General features: G+C 42.6%; 1 protein-coding gene and 1 long non-coding RNA gene across 5 annotated transcripts in view; both read right to left on the reverse strand.

The window, feature by feature from the left end:
- Window positions 1–14599, reverse strand: part of PID1 (phosphotyrosine interaction domain containing 1) — a 225554-nt gene that overhangs the window by 45791 nt on the left and 165164 nt on the right. The gene's annotated exons all lie outside the window — the stretch shown is intronic.
- The window catches only part of LOC144296153 (uncharacterized), a 28306-nt gene continuing 21557 nt past the window's right edge, over window positions 7851–14599 (reverse strand). The window contains exon 3 of the long non-coding RNA XR_013363309.1: window positions 7851–8594. This is a non-coding gene — a long non-coding RNA (uncharacterized LOC144296153). The remainder of the gene's footprint in view (window positions 8595–14599) is intronic.

Consider the following 14599-nt stretch of genomic DNA (forward strand, 5'->3'; position numbering starts at 1 on the left):
GCAGTATTCGTGAATGCCTGCTCACACAGGCTACCATGCTGCGTGCCACCAGTCACCCAAAGAGCCTTAGACCTTACCCTTGAAGGAGGGCAAGGAGGAGGAGATTAGGATGCAGCATGGAGAGTGTGGTACTTACTCTAGGACCAGTATGGACACCGTGCTAGGAGTTGCAGAGGCAAAATAGACATGGACCCAGTGAAACAGTCCTTATTTATGTGAAATAATATTATATGTGCTAGTATGGGGTCCAAGATTTTCTAGGGAGGTAAAACTGAGGGAAAAAATCCATTTATTGGCTAATTATCAAGTTAAATGCACATTAGTATCATGTCATAATGATTTTTTCTTCTTCTCCAATTTTTTTTTTTTAATAAAGAGAAAAATATCCTTTCAGCTGAAAATAACGAGGGAAATTTGGGGAAATGCTGAGGTGAGTAAGGGTAGTTTAAATAAGGATGCTTTTATAGCATCAACTACATAAAACAAGTAATGTTAAGTTTCCAAGGCAGAACTGTTTACAGTATCAAGTGCTTGTGGGAGCAGCAGTTTAAAATATAACGGGATAAGATAAATAGAAAATCACAAAAAAGGAGTTTATGTAAAGGACCTACTTCTGTTTTTCTTTTTCCAAGTTGTTGTAAATCAGAAGTCAAAGCACATGTATAAGTCAAAGCCCAGGAGGAGCAGGAACCTAACTGAATTCCAGAGAGGATGTAGTGTTAGCTCCAGAGAAGTCTCTTTGGGACATTTCTTTTTTTTTCTTTTTTTTTGTCATGATATAAGGTTTACTTTTCTCAAAATCATGGATTCATTATCTCTATTTTCCCTATTTAACAAGACTCTTCAAGGATGGGAGCGTGTTTTACTGTATGTGTTTCACTACATATGCGTAATGGTTCATCATCTTGCCAAAAATATATCCTCTGGGAGGCAAGATATGAGAGCTCTGTAAAGGTTTCATAAAAGGACTTCCTTTGTAGCCCTTTCTTCCTGCTGCTGTAGTACCAGTCATTTTATCCCCTCTGGCTTCCAGCTTCATTTTTATAATTTGTCCCTCAACTTCTCCGCGCAAGTCCAGGGACGCACTGAGTGCCTACGACACTTCAACGCATGGGAGAGAAAGTAGAGTACTAGAGGTTTCCTGTTCTTCCCTTAAGTTCAAGAGGGTTTTTTTTTTTTTTTTTTTTTTTTTAGCAGCTCTGTTTGTTTCACTTAAGACATAAATAGTGCAGGAAAAGAAATAAGATAGGACAATATTTCTTCTCTGTGATATTTCAGGAATTAATAAATCAGAAGCTGAAAGAACAGAGCCCTCGACCAAGTGATTGAAATCTATCAAGTATTTATTGTTCCCCCAGTAGACTGTGGGGGAAGAAATGAGGATTTTTTAAAAAAAGATTTTATTTATTTATTCATGAGAGACACAGAGAGAGAGAGGCAGAGACACAGGCAGAGGGAGAAGCAGGCTCCATGCAGGGAGCCCGACATGGGACTCGATCCTGGGTCTCCAGGATCACATCCTGGGCTGAAGGCAGCGCTAAACTGCTGAGCTACCAGGGCTGCCCAGAAATGAAGATTTTTAAGCAGAAACTGTATCCCATATTCCAGAGCAGAGAGACGGGGCTGAAGCCACAGGAGGCAGAGAGGAAGCTGGTGGCTAAGGAGCCTTAGGCGTGGAAGCTGTGAAGTGAGAGAGTGAGAGAGCTGAGCTTAGGCAGCCGTACATCCAGAAACAAAGGAGGACAAGGCAGGACCAGTCTCCACAGGCCATGACCCTTCTTGCCTCCACCTCCTCCAGCCCATCCTCTGTGGACATGTTGCAGGGCCACCAAAGAGCAGAGATGCATACAGCAAGCTGCTTGAATGGGAGTAGCCTATCCAATAGCACATTCAAGCAAATTATCATCTTTCCATGGCTCATGTGAAAGAATCGAGAAAGAAAGATAAAATACTAATTCAATCACATTACTTCCCAAAAAGCCTTTTATAGCCACTCAGTGTCTGCTGGGCAAAACTCAAGGCACTGGAGGATTTTTGTAGTCTGGCTTTAGCGTACTCTTGCAGCCTTATTTTTACAACTGGCTCTCAGGTTTTACCAAGTCAAGCACATTATCTTGATGGCATCACACCCCCACACACTTCTATGCTTGCACACATCTGTGTTCTTGTCCCGGAATGGCTCTCCCATCCCTTACTCTGTCTCAATGACTCATTCTGCAAATACCCCCTCATCCTAAGACATGGTCCAAATATCGCTACCTCCAAGATACCTCCCCAGCCTTCCCCTAGCCCACCAGGTGGAATAGGGTGCTTTGACCTCTGTGCTCATACCTCGCACATACCTCACTTACAGCCCTCATCTCAGAATTATCTAAGCCGCATTCTTGTCTGGGAATCAGGATCTTCTCAAGGCCAGACGTCACATCCTGTACCCCTCTCATCTTTCAGTCAACAGCAGAGTACGGGAACATAGTGGGGACTTGACAAATATGTATTAAATAATCTCTTGAGAGGCACATTCAAGTCAGTTTAGCCAATGCTTTCTCTTTTTTTTTTTTAAGATGTTATTTATTTTTTCATGAGAGACACAGGGAGAGAGGCAGAGACACAGGCAGAGGAAGAAGCAGGCTCCTTGTAGGGAGCCCAATGTGGGACTCGATCCCTGGACCCCAGGATCACGCCCTGAGCCAAAGGCAGACGCTCAACCACTGAGCCACCCAGGTGCTTTGCCAGTGCTGAGTACTTGCCACATGGCAGACCAAAACAAACCCCCAAATGATAAGACACAGTTACTGTGCTTCAGAAGCTTCGAGTGTCACAGGGAAGAGCAAACACATACAGTGCAACGTAAGATGTACACTGCGAAGATACAGAATAGATTCAGAAGTAGTACCTGAGAGAAAATACTAAGATAGAACCTGGCTGTAGTGGAGGTTTAATCTAGGAAACACTGAGAACCAAAGCTGGCCAGGAGGCTTTGAGATGATTCAGCAGCCAACGGAGAGCCACTGATGAGCTTGGGAGAGCAAGAGCATCTTGATGCAAATGGTATTTTAGGAAGGACCACTCGGCAGCGGCAGCAGCAGGATGAAATCGCTGGAGCAGGGTAGGTGGTGCAGCATGAGGTCCCCCTAAGCTTTCTGGCCCTGAATTACAAAATGAGACTTCTAGTTTACAAAGCCACTTTGGCTCCTGCCATTAAAGATGTTTACCCCATCAAGGGAAGGCCAAGAGCACACGCTGCATAGAGTTAAATGCTGGGCAGACAACAGGTGGTGGGTAGTGTATGCAGAAGAGGATGCCCGCCAGCACCGATGGGGCAGTGCAGCTAAAAGCAGAAGAGCCTGCAACTAGTTCAGGGAAAACACCATCGAATTCTCAAGGCCAGGAGAGTTCAGGAAGACCGCAGGACGTCCAGACGCACTTCTGGCTCGTGCTCCTCTAGCGGCAATCTCAACAGTACTTAATCAAAAGAAGAAAACACACAATTGTTACACTAACATGAAAATGGCAGCAGGCAGCCTCAGTATTCTTTAAGGGGTCTCACAATTATATTTCCAAGTCTAGAGCTGCAGCAGAGTCAAGACCAGGGGGTCCCAAAATGTCACCACGACAAGGAGCAACTGCTGGTGTCGGCAAGTGACTCAGAGCCTCTTGTAGACTCTGAGAGCGAAGAGGCTTTGGCTGAAATGGGAGCTGGGATGCTGAAAAGGAGGGATGACATGGTGCAGGGGAAAGTACAGTGTTAAACGTTCAAAAGTTAATCTGGTATTAACTTCCCCTCACCTCCTGCGGTAAGCAGAATGCTAATTCTGAGACGGTCCCCTGACCTCACTCCCTGGTGCTGCTCCAGCGATTATGTTCCTTTGCAGGGCACAAGGGGGTTTTGCCATTGTCATTAAGGTCACTTACTAGTTGACTGGAAGAAAGGGAAATTTTGCTGGTGGGTTTAATCACATGAGCCCTTGACAGAGAAGGTCTTCCATGGGGGCAAAGGGGAAAGTCAGGGATATCTGCAGCATGAAGAGGATTCCAGCACGGCCACTGGTCTGAAGATGGACAAGGCTTATGAGAAGGCCTGTACGTGGCCTCTTGGGGCAGAGTGTGAACCCTGGCTGATACCAGAGAGAAACAAGGACCACAGTCCTATAACGGCAAGGGACGTTGGCCAACTTGGCCAACAACTTGAATGACTCTGAAGTGGATTCTTTTCCAAATCTTCTACACGAGAATGCAGCTCAGTCAATACTTTGAGTTCAAGTTTGGACAGCCTAAGCAGAGGGCCCAGCCACACCCACCAGAGCTTAGGGTGAGATAATTAACAGGTGGTGTTTTATTTTAGTTTTTTTAAAGATTTTATTCATTTATTCATGAGAGACACAGAGAGAGGCAGAGCCACAGGCAGAGGGAAAAGTAGATTTCTCGTGGGGAGCCTGATGTGGGACTCGATCCCAGGACTCCAGGGTCACAACCTGAGCCAAAGGCAGATGCTCAACCACTGAGCCACCCAGGTGCTCCAATGGCTGGTATTTTAAGCTGCAGAGTTTGCAGTAATGTATTAAAGCAGCAATAGAAAACAGGATGCCCTCCAAAAATTCTTGTGAAATTGATACCTATAAATTGATAGACAGGAAGGCCTTAAAACTGAATACTGAAAATGCAACTTCAATAAAGGAGGTAAACGATGTGGACAATAAGAACCATGATGGTTCAGGAAAAGGCACTGAAGGTAGCAAATCTGGGACAGGCATGGCTGGAGGAACTGCAGCCCCATAGACACAACCTTGCCCTGCTGCTCGGAAAACTCATTCCTTTCCATGGTCCAACTTAATATCTTATTCTCTGATAACATGGGCCCCACTGAATTAATCCTTCATCCATCCAATATGCATGTAAGTGGCTACTTCATACCAAGCAGTGGCGTCACCACCACACCCACACAGAGAGTTCAGTCAGGGAACACTACTCTGCTACACTACGATCCATCACTGCCCGTGCTGGGGAAAGAAAAATGAGATCTGATGTTTCCAGCAAATAGTATGTTAAATTAGATAAGGGAAAGGAGTCTTGGAGTCTCTGCCCAAAGGCTGAATCAAGGTCGGCATAAGCACCAGCATGAAGGCAGATAATTTGATGTGATCAAAATTAAAACGAAGGACGAAAGGATTATTATTTAAAATATAAGGGAGGGGGCACCTGGGTGGCTCAGCAGGTTAAGCATCTGCCTTTGGCTCAGGTCATCATCCCAGGGTCCTGGCTTCGAGCCCTGCATCTGGCTCCCCACTCAGCAGGGAGTCTGCTTCTCCCTCTGCCTCTCCCCTTTCTCTCTCTCTCAAATAAATAAAATCTTTAAAAACAGAATAAAATAAAATAAAAGTGAGAGGCATGATACCAATACTTGACTCAGAACCATCTCTTTGGTGAAACAGTCAAAATATGTGGGTGTTTTATTATCCCTTGGGGATTGTCAGAAATGATTCTGCTAGGAGAAGATCTCTGGGCCAATGAAAGTGAACCTGACCCAGGGAAGCTGCTGGGATCGAAAGGTTATCTGTCCAGAGCTAATGTGTTTATTTGGAGTGCCATCTCCGCCTGTAAAGCCAGGCAAGCAGTCTAAGGCAACTCAGGTTGCTACAACTCCCCCATCACGTGCGTGGACTCAAACGCCTGTACCACATGGGACCTGCCAGGGGCAGCCATGGTGACAAAAAGATGTGAAAGCTTGGCTGAATATTGAAAAAGTAGCCCAGGCATTCCTTGGCTGCCAGACTTTGACATTCTTCATGTTGCTTTAGCCAGGCAGTGAAGTTCAGTAACCTACCACATGCTGCCTATATAATAGGAAACATTTACTTCAGTGAATGATTATAAACAGAAGGCTCTTGAAACAGCTCACTGCCAATCAGACCCTTTAAATATTTACATTCTGCTGGCTGACACAGACCCAGTGTTTATTACTCTGGTTGCTCCATGCAGGCTCCAGACTCGATCTGCACACAACGAAGGTAGTCTGGCTTCCCTGGGCAGGCCACTGGCTATCTCAGGGGTAAGAGGGCACAAGGTCAGACCTGAATACTCGTCTTTCTGCTACTGACCACTTCCTGTGTTATTTGCTCTCATTATTATTTACTCCCTCCCCACATGGCCATCATTGCAAAAGAGGTGAATATACTCACTTGGCATATCCGTCTGGGGGCATTTTCCCTTGTTCATCATGCCAGTAAATGGGGGAAAATTTCTTTCCTTTCTAACTGGTAATGGTGTTGACAATTCTCCATTTTGCCTCCAGGTTAACCTAGGATGATTGAGCTGGCAATAATGATTTGATTCAGCTGGTAGGTTTACAGCCCTATGAATTGGGACTATCTCATCCCGGCCTGCCATGATAAATGATTTCTTTTCCTTGCTCCAAATATAATTATGTTCCTGATTAATAACAAATGTGGAGGAGACTCAGCCCCTGAAGCAAGGCTCAGGCAACCAGTCTCAACCACCAGCACATTTGTTTCATATCCGTTAAAAAAAAGAAAAAAAAAGGATTCACCGAACTCAGAGCAGAGATGGCAAGCCTTTTAAGAACAAAGAGCAAGATGGGGACCTGGTGGCAGACTCTGACATGACATTGCACGTTAGACAAAATGCAGAACATTAACTCTCGAGTTGCTTGAGACAAGCACACATTCACATTCTCTAGCGCATTAAAGCTGCATAATTCACAGCTAGCGAGCAGCTCATTTCTCTCTTCGGATATGGCCCAAGAAAAATATTGCTTTATTTTCCTTAGTAGTTCAAAGGAGGTGGCTCATGCCAGTAGGAAATCAAGTCACTTCTTTTTAAAAAGATGTTTTCTTCTTCCACTTGTTTCTGGGTTCTGAATCTCTCTTTAAACAACTTCAGACAAAGCTCCCTAACAAATAAAAGTAAATTTAAAAATGTGCCATGTGTTTTTCTGTAAATAAATCATGATAACTGCATATTTTAGTGATTATTTTCATGATACAGACAGCTTAAAAAAAAAAAAAAAAAAAACATGATAAGCCCATTGCACATAGCTCTCCCCCGCCCTCACCCTACACAGCTTTGTGAAAAACAAAGAGCAAGTATTGTCTCCATGCCAAAGGGGGAAACAATCATGATTTTAATGTGATTTCCTCAGTCCTTCAGGAAGTTCATGAAAAGATCTATGGATTGATTCTAGATTTCTCTGACCTCCGTGACAGCATGAGTCTTTAGAACCAGTAAAGCGACTGTATTCACTCTCGCATTCCATGCCTTGTACTTTTAAGAGGTGTTCACTAAGGTGCCTGAGATTGGATTGAACAGAGTGCTGGCTGGCCAACCAATCACAGGACTCAGATTCTGGAACATTTTAGAAGCTTAAGGGTCATTTGGCTATCATGGAAACGTGAGCCTAATGGTAGTTAGAAGAGGATACCCATGAAGAAACATTGCTTAAAGACACACATGTATTTGTAACACCTCGATAACACCCATAACCTGTGACATAAGTGGAAGAGCCAATTTCACCAGTCAAGAATGCTCTTTTGTCCTTCAGTTAGTCAATTAGATACATGGCTCGTCACACCACATAATTCATCTCAATTCCAGTGGCTCTGCATTACACAAAACCATATTAATCCTTATGATAGTGTAAATCAGGCAAACTTGAAATTAGCGAGAGCATGACGGGGCCTTCAAAAAAGACCTGATTATAGCTTCTGGAAAATCAATTTAGGGGAAAATTGTCTTTTATTTCAAAAACAGACAATTACATTCACATCAACAACATCAAAAATAAGAGCCAATATTTTATAGGCTCTATAATCCACATATTTTTTGAGCTGCTTGTTTACATGTAAATTCAGAACCTATTCAAAAATACAGTGGACTAGGAAAAACCAATATGTTTTATTTTTAAAAGACAATTCGTTTTGGATGATTTCTTCTTTGCATTTTCTATAGGCTTACGTTTGTACTGTTTTTAAAGGCTTCGTAAAAGTACAACAGAGAATTTAAATGACAAAACTGCTAATGCAGCAGATACGTTGACTTCACCTCTGCAAAAAACTTAGCTGAGGCCTTACTGAGTAAGACAAAAGTGTAAGTAATAAGTAAAAATGATATACTACCTAAAGAGGCCAAGTAAAGCCTCCTGGTGTGGGTAGTGAGACAGAGATAGTGATTTATACATAACATTTGAAAGGATTCCTCCTCTAAACAGAAAATTATCATCTTTCAGGGTTGCATGCTTCATATCTGCAGAGCATCTGCATGCACATATTCTTTCCATCCCAGCACCATGACACATGCATGTATGAGTGAGCTCACACTCAGGAATGCGCCCAAACACAAGCACACGCGTGTGCACGTGTGCCCATGCACATCAAAGAGACAGCCAATGACCACCACTCAATTTCCAACCACAAACTGCTGTCAGAATGAATTCAACATTTTAGTTTTTCAAATAACCAGAAGGAATAGCAGGTGAAGTCAAGAAGACAGCTGAGGTAGTTAAGGTTTCAAACTCTGATACACTCAATGTTGATCTAATTCGCTAGATGACTGCCTATCAGGTTACATTAGGCGTCTTCCCCCTGTGGGAAGAGTCAAAGATCTTGATATGATTATCACATCAGATATTTATTAGCAAAAACAAAACAAAAAAAAAACCTGTCATGATCTAGAGAATGGATGCATTTGTCAAATGAGGTGCAGAGGAACCCTGCATAATTTTAAGTCACCGTTAAGGACATGATGCTAAAGGAAAGACACCAGACATAAAAGAATATTTGCTGTGAGAGTCCATTTCTATGTAGTTTGAGACTGGTGTAACTGACCCACGCTCTTAAAAATCAAGATAGTGCCTACATTCAGGAAGGAGTGATTGATAGTGACAAGAAGAGGCACAGAAGAGCTCCTGCAAAGCTTATGAGGTTCTAGTTCGTGATCCCAGCCAGCGCTGGTTGCTTAAGTGTGTTCATTCTGTGGAAATCCATCAGGCTGGACAGTTGTAATTTCTATGCTTTCCAGTATGAATGTTATCCGTCTATAAAAATTTACTCAAAAATGCCCACCATTAAGTAACCAAGTCTGCTATCTCTAGAGTTTATCTTCTTAAAACACACACACACACACACACACACACACACAAACCCCATCTGTATATTCTCACTGAGCAAAAACTAAAGAAAGTGAATACAAAGTGGTTTGTCCTTAACACCCTGATTCTCAATTTGTCACAACCTTAAATATTTACAACGGAGAAACATTCAAATGCCAAGTTTTCACTCCTGACTTAAAATTTTAAAGCATCATTAACAATAGTTGTGCAGCCATGGAAGACAGAGTCAGGAAAGCTAGAAAAATTGCCGTGGCCTCACAGCCAAGAAGATGATGAGGATTTGGATCTCAGATGTTTCTGACCTCCAAGCTGTCTGCTTTATAGCATTTTTCTTGACAGCCCACTGGCAGCACAGAGCGACAGTCAGTGCTCACACCAGTGTCCCGCCCTGGGCACAAATCCCAGAGAAGAAGCTGCAGAGCGGTCCCCTTTATCCATAAGGTCTCTGACAATAGCCAAGTTTAAAAACTAACCCCCAAGAGCCACAGCTGAGCTCCTCTCACTAACAGCTCCTTGCAAACAAATCGGGGAGCTTCTAAACTTCATGTATTTTTTGCAGGTTACCTAGATGCTTAATGGAACAGGTGGGTGCCTCAGAGAGGAAAGGTAACTGGGGCAGGTTGGCAAGGATTTCTTTTTTTCTCTCATACATGTCTTCATTTTGAAAACATTTCTTGAGTGACTCTCATATACCAGGCCCCCACAGCACTGTGATGAAGGAAGCAACACGCTAACCACCAGGTATTCTCCTAGCAATGGGGGGACAGGAAGGTAAAAAAATAAGACAATGGAGTCCTCATGATGAAATAAAGGTGTGGACAGAACACATCCTCCTCGTAGACACAGACAATAAGAAATAGTCTCTTGTTCTCAACTCCCCATTCCTAGAGAAAGGAAGTTGGTAGCACAGAAGTGAACCTAAATACATAGAATGTCAGTGCCTAAAAATACAAGGATTTTATTGTTGTTTTTCAAAATCATACCCAGCCCTTAACTCCAGGGGCATCCTATTGTCACAAACCACAAAAGGAAAAAATTAAGGGCAGTAAATATGCTGGAGCCCTGCACACCCACCCTCCTGAGTAATTAATGGCCAAAAGCCAGTTCGCTATTTCCCATGAACACTGCCTGAGATTGTTTCCTTGTCTTTGTAGGAATTCATCTTTGTCCAGGTCCTCTTCTAGAAGTTTATCTTTATAAGCTATGCCTAGCTTATAATACTAGGGGCACCAAAATACATCCTTTTGCCTTTATGCTCAAAGTATTATCGGCGATGGGGACTTTGATACTTTTCTCAGGAGATTCTTAATCTTGACTCAAAAATCTGTTTGCTAGCTCAATTCTAACTGCAAATTGGCATGAGTAAAAAGAGCTTTGATTTTCATACTATAAGATATTCAAAAGTAGGCGTGCCTGGGTGGCTCAGCGGTTGAGTGTCTGCCTTCTGCTCAGGGCATGATCCTGGGGTCCTAGGATCGAGCCCTGCATTAGGCTCCCTGTGAGGAGCCTGCTTCTCTCTTGGCCTATGTCTCTGCCTTTCTCTGTGTCTCTTTAGAATTAATAAATAAAATCTTTTATATATATATATATATATATATATATATATATATATTCAGCAATAAAACAAAGGAAGGAAGGGGAGTTAGAAGAGATTTCATGGCTGTTCATTCTTTTTTATTCCATCAGTAGTCACTGCTGACCATCAGTGACTTCTTGCTGCTTGCCTTCAGCTATAACTTGACTGATACCACCACAGCTTTACAAATTTAATAATGGCTGAAAGCACTGGCCTATTTATAAACTTTGAAAGGCCCTGGTTAAAATGCATTTTGGTATCTCCTGTTCCTCAGAGTTACATTTAGTCCTCAAGTATGCAAACCCTATGGGTTTAGTCTCTACTAAGATTTTAGTTGTATCAAACCTTGAATAGACTGGACTCCTTTAGAAAGAAAAGGTAATAATCAAGCCATTGGAATAACCTTCATCCTTAGACGCTGGCATTTCCCTCGAGTGAGCAATTCTTATTGTCATACTAATTAAGTAAAAACATAAAGGCTTTCCCAATGCTTTTCACAAGGGAACACTTCTTGCAGATTTTATTTTATGAAATCTGTAAAATGCTAGGAGGCATATTAATTAATAGCTAAACACATATGGAATACATAATTAATTATCAAATATGATACCCTTTAAAACCTGAAAATACTAAAGAGCCAATTTTCAGTAATTTGTCCTGGAAAAGAGCTTTTATTTCCAAAGAAAGGCAATAGAGATTTGGGACTGCAGGGGTAAGTTCGGTTTTGTCTGCTGGAAAATGTCAGTTATCAGTAACTAACAGGTATATTTCTCTGCGGATTATAGTAAAGCACTCTACGGTGGATCAATGGGGGCATCGAGTTGAAAAAAGAGAAATAAGTGAGAGAGAGGGAGACTGAAATTGAGATGGATTGTGGCTTGTGGTTCTCTAAGTAAAAGACCCATTTGACCAAAACAGTTCTGGGGCCCAAATACGGAACATACGTGAGCAGTTCCCACCGCTGTTTCCTGGTCAAAGGTTATTATTTAATTTATCCCAGTTAAATCTGATCTCAACTGTAATCACCGTGCAAAGCTCAAACTCAATCCAGACCTTTCAGTTCAAACCTCCCTACACTAAAGACAATGACCCCAAACAATCTTCTCACGTGCTCTTTAGTCAGAACACTTGAATGATACCCTACCAGTAATGTGTTCCTTGTTACTTTAGGCCTAATCAAGTAAGTTAATCAACTTAGAAAGGAAATAATGAGATCTGTCATGAACATTCAAGGAAGACAAACCTGGGATCTGTACAATATCAGACTAATTCATTTTCACCGACTTTGATTGAATATTTGCATGCAAATCAAGGCACTGAGTCAAGCACTGACGAGAATTAGGTCCTACCACTCGCACCCTCTCAAGGCACACAGAAGAAAGGTGGAGATTCTCATCCTGCTGCTTTGGCCAGATCTCCTTGCCAGGTCATAAGAGGCAGGTGGTCGTCAAGGGGGCAGGAGTTACAGTGCCAAGGGCTTGGAGCTTTCCGATTCCTGACTCCAGCTATGGGGGGTTCTTGAACACAATAGTACATGGGGCCTGCCGAGTCCTACTCCTCCAGCCCTTCCAGCAGTTTGTACATACCTAATCCCTGGTATTAAATCCCTGTCTGCTTGAGATACTTCGTGCTTTTTTTCTACAATTAATCCCAAATGATGCACAAGGGTCCTACTGCAGTAAACTAGGGTTCAGACGGAAGCCAGGCAAGAGACGAGAGAAGAGTTGGTGAGGAGTTGTCATGATTCATTCACACATGCAGGCCTTCATTCCATGATTCATCCACACAGACACTTACTGAGTGTGTACTACATGCCTGGCACTGTGTCACTGCTAAACAGCTTTGACCTTTTAAGGAACCAGGGTGATGAGGGTCAAAAAAGAGAATGGGGAGGGAGCCTCCATAGTGTGGATAGTAAACCCTCCTGCTAAGGCTCCTCTGGTTTTGTGTGTGGTTTGAAAGCCCTGATAACCAGCTTGTGTGCCTTCATCTCTGCGTCTTCTATCATTCTTGCCGTTTCTCTTGGGTTCACTTAAAGCTCCCTTTAGGACTTTGCAAAGAGATATCTGTTTTCCACCATGAGTATCTATAAATAATTACTTCTACTACATATCTTAAAATACAAAAACAAGCATACCCCTATTTAGACACAATTAACGTGATATTATTTCCCACTAGGGATAAGATCTATTCTTTTATTCTAGAAAATGAGGGATAAATCATTCTCTGAAAACATATGCACTAAAATCCACATAAATGATTACGAGCATAAAGGGCATGCAATTCCCTTTAAAAACAGCAAGGTGTTTAGGCTGACATGAATAAGTAAAAGAGAATCCATTCAAATTAATAATCATAAAAACGCCCATGCTAAAAAAAAAAAAAGCTGATGAGTTATTGCATTTTCATTAAGTATCAACAAATTCTCCAAAACTTATCAGACAGTTAACATTAATTGGACTTGAACATGAGCCTTGATATTCACAGTAAGTGGCAATGGTAACACTTTGGCTGGAATCTATTTGGGTTTTCTATTGGAACCTGCGAGTAACAAGTGTCTGCTGCCCAGAAATGATCCTCATCCTGCTGACTTGTTCTGTCCTTCAAGAATCTGCTACTCCTGATACAAATACTGAAGATGCATAATGTCCCACTGCACATGCAGCTAAACAGTAGCTGGCCTTGGAAGCCCATGCCATCCAACCTCTTCTTAAAGCTAGTGCCAAGTGATCTCATCACCGTCAATGCCTACTGCATTCACAGATAGATCCAACGAGTTTACCAACAAATCATTTCCTCCCTGTATAACAGATGAGTTTACAATCCTCAAACCTATGTTTTAATATTTAACCTTTTATTTAGTGCCTACTTGTTTAAGGGTCTCCACTGGAAGCTGATGGTACAAGGATGGAAAGACACAGTACCATGACTTAAGAAGTGTAAGTCTAGTAAGGGAGTCAGATGGCCCAGCACAGACAGAATCTTCCTAAAACAAATGAAAAACAAGAATGAGGGAGGCTTAGGCGATTGGACAAAGTCCCCAACCCTCATGTGTTCATCCTGCACAAGAGAAACAAAGGGAAATCAGTGATGAGGTGAAACTAGTTAAAGGGAAAAGAGAGCACTAGTGGTTCCCATGACCTTCCTTGAAGCATCTCGCATGTCTTCTCTCTCTAGTTGCTGAGGAAGAGTGACACCCTCACCATGGGCCAAGCTGGGAGGCAGTGCATCATCCAATTTCTCATCAACTCAGCTATGAGGAGCCACCTGCCATGGGTAAGACCCAAACGTGCTGTCAGCTACGAAACAGTTCAACCTCTGCTCTCTTCTCCCAGTGCTGACTGGGAGCTCCTGAGGTCCCATGCACCTTCAGCCCACATAGTTAGAGCTATCATGGGTCCCCCCACAGTGCTTTTTGGAGATGCCTCGAAAACCAAATCAGACAGGCTCATGCCCAAACATGTCCCTGGGTAAAGAAAAACCAAATACATTTCTCATGACACCATTTCATTTCTTAGTAACAACTCTTTGTCTATATATCTTTCTGAACCCGTTTCTCCCTTACCAAACTCTGGGTAAGAACAGCCTATAAATCCTGTTTAAATTGCCTCACCGTTGGTTCTCTCTCTTATAACCTGACTTTTGCTCCCATTTCAGTGCTCAGCTCCACTGAAATGTTTTCCGACAAGGTTAAAGCGATGCCCAAGTAACACCCTGCAGGTCCTTTCCCCATTATCACCTACCCCCTTCTCTTGATTTGTGATGAGAGAGAACTCTCCCCTGGTTCTCCTTTCTAAATACTGTTTCTTCCTCTCCTTTTCTAGTCTTTTTTCTCCCTCCCTCATGCATCAGCCCATTTGGCTGTGTAGGAAATCCATCAGAAGTTCCAATGAACTGCAACA

The sequence above is a fragment of the Canis aureus genome, chromosome 24, assembly GCF_053574225.1.
Source record: "Canis aureus isolate CA01 chromosome 24, VMU_Caureus_v.1.0, whole genome shotgun sequence".
NCBI lineage: Eukaryota > Metazoa > Chordata > Mammalia > Carnivora > Canidae > Canis > Canis aureus.